The following is a 7051-nucleotide window of genomic DNA, read 5'->3' as shown; positions in this document are numbered from 1 at the left end:
GAAATAAAATTTCAGCTGTAACGCAAACTGAGAATGATGGGGACTTCTGAGCAGACATGCAAAGGCTTGCGGGCATAAGGCTCAATTTACAATACAGGAATAAACACTCCGCACATTTCCTAAGAAATGGCTTGCTGCTGAAGCATTGCAAGGAAAGAATTTAAAGTAGATTGGTGACCTCTTCAGAATTTCCTTCATTTGGTATTTCATTTCCAGCATTAACAGGACTCCATTTTTGCGCCTGCACATGCACAAACCACTTTTAATTGTTCCCTGAGATGTGGAGGAAAAAGGATAAGTGGGACATTCTGGGATCCAGTCAGAAACTGGGATGGCTTCCATAATTCTGGGACTGTCCCTGGAAATCGGGACATTTGGAGGGTATGAGAGAGGTCACCAGGTCAGTGGGGTCATTGGTACCAGATACACTGTTAAGAAATCTCACTGGGTGAGTTGTCATTATTGATCTCTTTTCCATCAGGAGATGATTATAAGGTCGATGTCATGAGATGGAGGTAGGCAATCATTTGAATAAATGCAACAGGAAATGTGGAGGAAGCAGAGATGCTTCCAGGATAAACTCACCTCCTGAAAGTTCTCCAGAAGGTGGTGATGACTCAGTCATAGTGTCCTCATAGGAAAAGCCACCTTCTACTGAGTCAGGGCACTCATCCATCTAGCTCAGCGCTGTCTACACTGGCTGGCAGCCGTGCTTCAGGCAAGGGAAATTCCCAGCGCTAATTGGAGATGTAGGAGATTGAACCTGCAACCTTGTGTATGCAAAACAGATGCTGTACCACTGAGCTTTCCTAAAGCGTGGAATAAGAAGAAGGAGGAGGAGATCGACAAGCTGGAATGTGTGCAGAGGAGAGCGACCAAGATGATCAAAGAGAAAAACAACTACCAGACTTTTAGAAGACACCTGAAGGCAGCCCTGTTTAGGGAAGCTTTTTAATGTTTAATAGACTATTGTATTTTAATATTCTGTTGGAAGCTGCCCAGAGTGGCTGGGGAAACCCAGCCAGATGGGTGGGGTATAAATAAATTATTATTATTATTATTATTATTATTATTATTATTATTATTATTATCAAGGGTCTGGAAATCAAGCCTTATGAGGAACGGTTGAGGGAGCTGGGTATGTTTAGCCAGGAAATTTTTGTTGTTGTGTTGTTGTTTAGTCGTTTACTCGTGTCCGACTCTTCGTGACCCCATGGACCAGAGCACGCCAGGCACTCCTGTCTTCCACTGCCTCCCGCAGTTTGGTCAAACTCATGCTGGTAGCTTCGAGAACACTGTCCCACCATCTCGTCCTCTGTCGTCCCCTTCTCCTTGTGCCCTCCATCTTTCCCAGCATCAGGGTTCTTTCCAGGGAGTCTTCTCTTCTCACGAGGTGGCCAAAGTCTTGAAGCCTCAGCTTCAGGATCTGTCCTTCCAGTGAGCACTCAGGGCTGATTTCTTTAAGAATGGATAGGTTTGATCTTCTTGTAGTCCATGGGACTCTCAAGAGTCTCCTCCAGCACCATAATTCCAAAGCATCAATTCCTAGGCGATCAGCCTTCTTTATGGTCCAGCTCTCACTTCCATACATCAGGACTGGGAAAACCATAGCTTTAACTAAATGGACCTTTGTTGGCAATGTGATGTCTCTACTTTTTAAGATGCTGTCTAGGTTTGTCATTGAATAATAATAAATAAATTATTATTATTATTATTAAGGGTCTGGAAATCAAACCTTATGAGGAACGGTTGAGGGAGCTGGGTATGTTTAGCCTTGAAAAGAGGAGACTGAGAGGAGATACGATAGCCATCTTCTCATAACTCAAGGTGGCCATGTGGAAGATGGAGCAAGCTAGCTTTCCCTGGGCTGGACCCAAATAAATGGATTCACACAACAAGAAACGAAATTCCGACTAAACATCAGGAAGAACTTTCTGACAGCAAGAGCTGTTTGACAGTGGAATGGACTCTCTTGGAAGCTGCTGAACTTTCCTTCCTTGGAGCTTTCTAAGCAGAGGTTGGGTGGTCATCTGTCATGGATGCTTTAGTTGAGATTCCTACATTGCAGGGGGCTGGACTAGATGACCCTGGGGTCACAACTCTATTATTTTATGATTCCTAAGTCCATCCATCACACCAAGAATGGGAACTTGTATACGATAGACACCAGCTCAAATTTAGTTAGAGGTCTAGTGGGTTATGATTTAGTTCCTGCTGAGGTTCCTGTAACCATGATAAGCTTGGGTCACCTATATTAATTTCAAGTTGTTCTTTCGATAGCGGTTTGTCATTAAGATAAAAATCTTGGAGTTTGAAGAAGTGTTTCTCTCTCTCTCATGAAAGGGTAATATCACACAAACAAAAAATCAAGATGTTATTTACCTGCAACATATAATTAAAAATAATAAAAATATTCAAGGGGGAAAGAAGGGAAAGAATGCAGCGGACTGGCCACAGCGTCACAACGTCAAATGCTTGCAGGAGATGATAGGAATTAGGGAGATCAACACAGTTCCATGCTTGCATGAATAAGATCAGATTTTCTCAAGACACAGCTGCAGAACAAGAAGAAAAGCTCTTAGACCTGGAGGAATTAAACAGTACACAACACACTGTGGGTCAAGTGAATGTGTGGGTGAACCCTAACTGGCACCTCTTTAAGGCTCCCACTGGAAGCACCCTAAGACCCCGTTACTCCAGTGGGAATGACTTCCAAAGAACCGTGATGACAATTGCACCCTCCGACCCTCAATTGACTTGGGTCAGCAGAATTTGGGTTCATGCAAGATGGAAATCTGTTCCAGACAGCGCTGGCTGGTCCTTAACTTTCCCAGTCTCTACGTTCTGGGTTTTGCTGTATTGGCAACATTTCAGCTGCCTCCTTTCCTGGGTAATAATAACATGAGTAACGGTGCTGAGTAATCTGCCAGTGCATGGAGCAGGCAAGCACAGTAGATGTTGTGCAACCCTCCGTATTGTATACCGCAGGATGGGTGACGAATGGCGGTTTTCCTGAATGTCTTCACTGCAGTCATTAACGTACGCAACACCTCTTGTGCCACTGATCTAGTTTGGGCTAGATGAGGGTGAGTCACCCAGCTCAGAGTTGCCCCAAGAGAGGTAGATTGCACTGAGTCAGGCCAATGAAAATGGTAGCGTCGCTGCTCCTGGCAACCTAGGCAGGTTCCAACATGTGAATGTGGCTTCTCGAAGAACTTGTCCATGCACCACTGGATTTCTCTGCACCGGATTACGGTGCAGTGCATTTCTCTGCACTTGTGGAACTCACTGCCACAAGGTATGGCGATGCCTACTAGCTTTCAGATAATGTGAAACAAATGGACACAGTTACTTCTGGCATATGTTAGAGCCTATATGATTTTATAGGTGCTCAGCAAAGTCAGGACCAATTTGCTGCTGCTTTGCATGTTGCTGATTTACAGTGATGAGCCACGGACGCCTTGGGCTGGATCGGGCCCTTAGTGAGTCAGAACTGGAGGCACGCAAGCACTGGCTGCATAACGGACAGCCGCCAAACTCCTCGAATGCTCGTTCTTTGCGTAATTTCGTGGCTCAGTGCCACCTATGGGTCAACAGCCAAAATGAAAAAGCACACCTCTGTTGGGTAACAAAACATTCCTTCTTCTCCTGTCTTTTGCTCATCTCAACAAATCGTTTGAGACTTTCGACAGCTCTGAGAAATTCCAGCCTCAAAGAGACAAAAAGCACCACAATCCCAAACCTGAAACTGGAAGTAGACAATCTGGAAAGGGCACACAGAGCTCTAAGACCCATGCCAAAAGCCAACACCCCTCCACAAGACATCACCATGTGCTTTGCCTGATACAAAAAGAAAGATGAAATATGGAACAACCTCAGAAACTCAACCAACCTCTGATATGGAGAAAACTCCATCCAGGCCTTTCAGGATTTATCGCAAGAGACCCTAAACCAATAGAGGAAACCTATGCCCATGTATCCAATGCATAGCTGTCAACGTTTCCCTTTTTTAAAGGGAAATTCCCTTATTCTGAATAGGATTCCTCGCAAGAAAAGGGAAAAGTTGACAGCTATGATCAATGTCTTCAACAAGCAGGAATCAAGTACCGATGGGGCTTCCCCTTTCGCCTCGTTGTAACAGCTGACACAACACAGCACACGGCCACCGACATACCTGAAGCCCTGCAACTACTGGAGAACCTTAACCCTCCACCAGAATGGCAACCATCAGACCCACCGAATGACAACCAATATGAAAATACAGTGAACAACAGGAGAAAGAAGAAACAACAGAAATGACATGACAATGCAAACCAAGACAGTCAAGTACCACTCACAGAACAGCCCCGCCGAACACACAACACAAGACCATGAACCAACCTCAGCTAAACCCACACACCACAGATTGATAAGCCTGCAACATCAACTACTGCAGGTTCAGTCAAATGTGATGAAGCAGCTGCTCAGTTTAGATCATCTGGTGCCAAATTTTGAACTTCTAGCCAGAGACCATCAGAAGTCCTGCATGGGTCTTGAACCTGGAATTCTGGAAGCAGAGCCCATGTCACTAGCTCCTTGCAGCGACATGGCAGTTCCGTGGTAGATTACCTGCTTTGCTTGCTGAATGTCTCAGGTTCAGTTTCCCAGCCTCTCCAAGCAGGGATGGGAACGTCCCTTGTCTAAAACCCAGCCCTGTTGACTTGTCAGACTTGGCAGTTCCCAATGGTGAGAACATAAAAAAAGAGAGAGTTTGGATTTGATATCCCGCCTTTCACTCCCCTTCAGGAGTCTCAAAGCGGCTAACATTCTCCTTTCCCTTCCTCCCCCACAACAAACACTCTGTGAGGTGAGTGGGGCTGAGAGACTTCAGAGAAGTGTGACTGGCCCAAGGTCACCCAGCAGCTGCAGGTGGAGGAGCAGAGACGCGAACCCGGTTCCCCAGATTATGAGACTACCGCTCTTAACCACTACACCACACTGGCTCTCAACTAGGAGTCTGCTGCAGAGGGCCAGAGATTGCAGTTGAGGCTCTCTGTCCTCTAATCCCAGACATATGGAAACCTGCTCCCAGCTCCGTACATGCACATGGTGGTTTAATTAACCACCATGTTCTGGTACAGTCAAACCTCGGTTGTCGAACGTAATCCGTTCCAGAAGCCTGTTCAGCTTCCGAAACATTCGACAACCAAATTGCGGCTTCCGATTGGTTGCAAAAGCTTTCTCTATTCAGCAGAAGCCGTGTCAGATGTTCAGCTTCCGAAAAATGTTTGAAAACCAGAGCATTTACTTCCGGGTTTTTGGCATTTGGGAGCCGAAGGTGTTTGGGAATTGAGGTTTGACTCATATTCAGAAGAGGCTCTGGGTCATAGTCTCAGCTTAAATGACACAGAAAATAGCCAGGGGTTTAAGTTTCTGTTTCCTTCCTCTCTTTTTACATTGCTGTGCAGCATCTTTAGAAATGGCCTGGATGAAGGAATTGAGGGGGACGCTCATCAAATTTGCAGATGACACCAAACTGGGAGGGGTAGCTAATGCCGCAGAATACAGGTTCAGGGTTCAAAATGACCTTAATGGATTGGTGAACTGGGCCGAAAATAACAAAATGAATTTCAACACTGACAAATGTGAGGTTCTACACTTAAAACCAGCTGTGCAAATATAACATGAGAAGCATCTGGCTTGCCAATAGTACATGTGGAAAGGATCTAGGGGTCTTGGTGGACCACAAGCTAAACATGAGCCAACAGTGTGACGCGGCAGCAAAAAAGCTAATGCTATTCTAGGCTGCATCAACAGAAGTATAGTGTCCAGATCAAGGGAAGTAATAGTACCTTGGTCAGACCTCACCTGTAGTACTGTGTCCAATTCTGGGCACCACAATTGAAGAAGGATGTTGACAAGCTGGGATGTGTCTACAATTCTATGACTCTATGATTCTTTCCGAGCACAATTCAAAGTGCTGGTGTTGACCTTTAAAGCCCTAAACGGCCTCGGCCCAGTATACCTGAAGGAGCGTCTCCACCCCCATCGTTCTGCCTGGACGCTGAGGTCCAGCGCCGAGGGCCTTCTGGCGGTTCCCTCATTGCGAGAAGCAAAGCTACAGGGAACCAGGCAGAGGGCCTTCTCGGTAGTGGCGCCTGCCCTGTGGAACGCCCTCCCATCAGATGTCAAAGCGATAAATAACTACCTGACATTTAGAAGACATCTTAAGACAGCCCTGTTCAGGGAAGTTTTTAATCTGTGATATTTTACTGTATTTTTGGTTTCTATGGAAGCCGCCCAGAGTGGCTGGGGAAACCCAGCCAGATGGGCGGGGTACAAATAAATCATTATTATTATTATTATTATTATTATTATTATTATTATTATTATATTAATTAATTTGCACCCTCGTGAATCTGGTTTGTGGTCCTGAACACTAAGGAATATGATGCAGTCCTTTGAAAATGTGTCAGGCAGAAGGAGATATCTACCTGGAGCTACTGAGCATTTGAGCAGAACTACCTGGAGCTACTGAGCAAAACTTTTCCAAGGAACAGAGCAAAAATTATTTATTTTGCCGTGGAGCAGGTAATAGAACCGTATTATTGAAGACTTGGAAGGGACACAAAGGTAAGGTTACCAGATGTCCCCGTTTCCCAGGGACAGTCCCCGGATTCACAAATCAGTCCCCATACAAAATCCATTGAAGTTGAAAAGTGTCCCCGGATTCATTGGAAAAAATCTGGTATCCTTACACAAAGGGTCATCTAGTTCAACTCCCTGCGAGGCAGAAATCACAGCTAAGGAACCCCCAACAGCATTCTGCTGCCAAACAGCTCTGACAATCCATTTAGTCAGAATCTCCTTTCTTGCCTTTAATCCATTGGTTTGGGTCCAACCCTCGGGAGCAACAGAAAACAGGTTTGCTCCATCTTCCATATGACAGCCCTTTAGATATTCGAAGATGGCTGTCATGTCAACTATCAGTCTCCTCTTTTCCAGGCTAAACATACCCAGCTCTTTTAACCATTCATCGTAAGGCTTGGTTTCCAGACCCTTCATCACCTTG

This window comes from Podarcis liolepis, assembly GCF_965112155.1.
Source record: "Podarcis liolepis genome assembly, chromosome: 11".
In the NCBI taxonomy this organism is placed as follows: Eukaryota; Metazoa; Chordata; class Lepidosauria; order Squamata; family Lacertidae; genus Podarcis; species Podarcis liolepis.
This window is presented reverse-complemented; position numbering follows the sequence as displayed.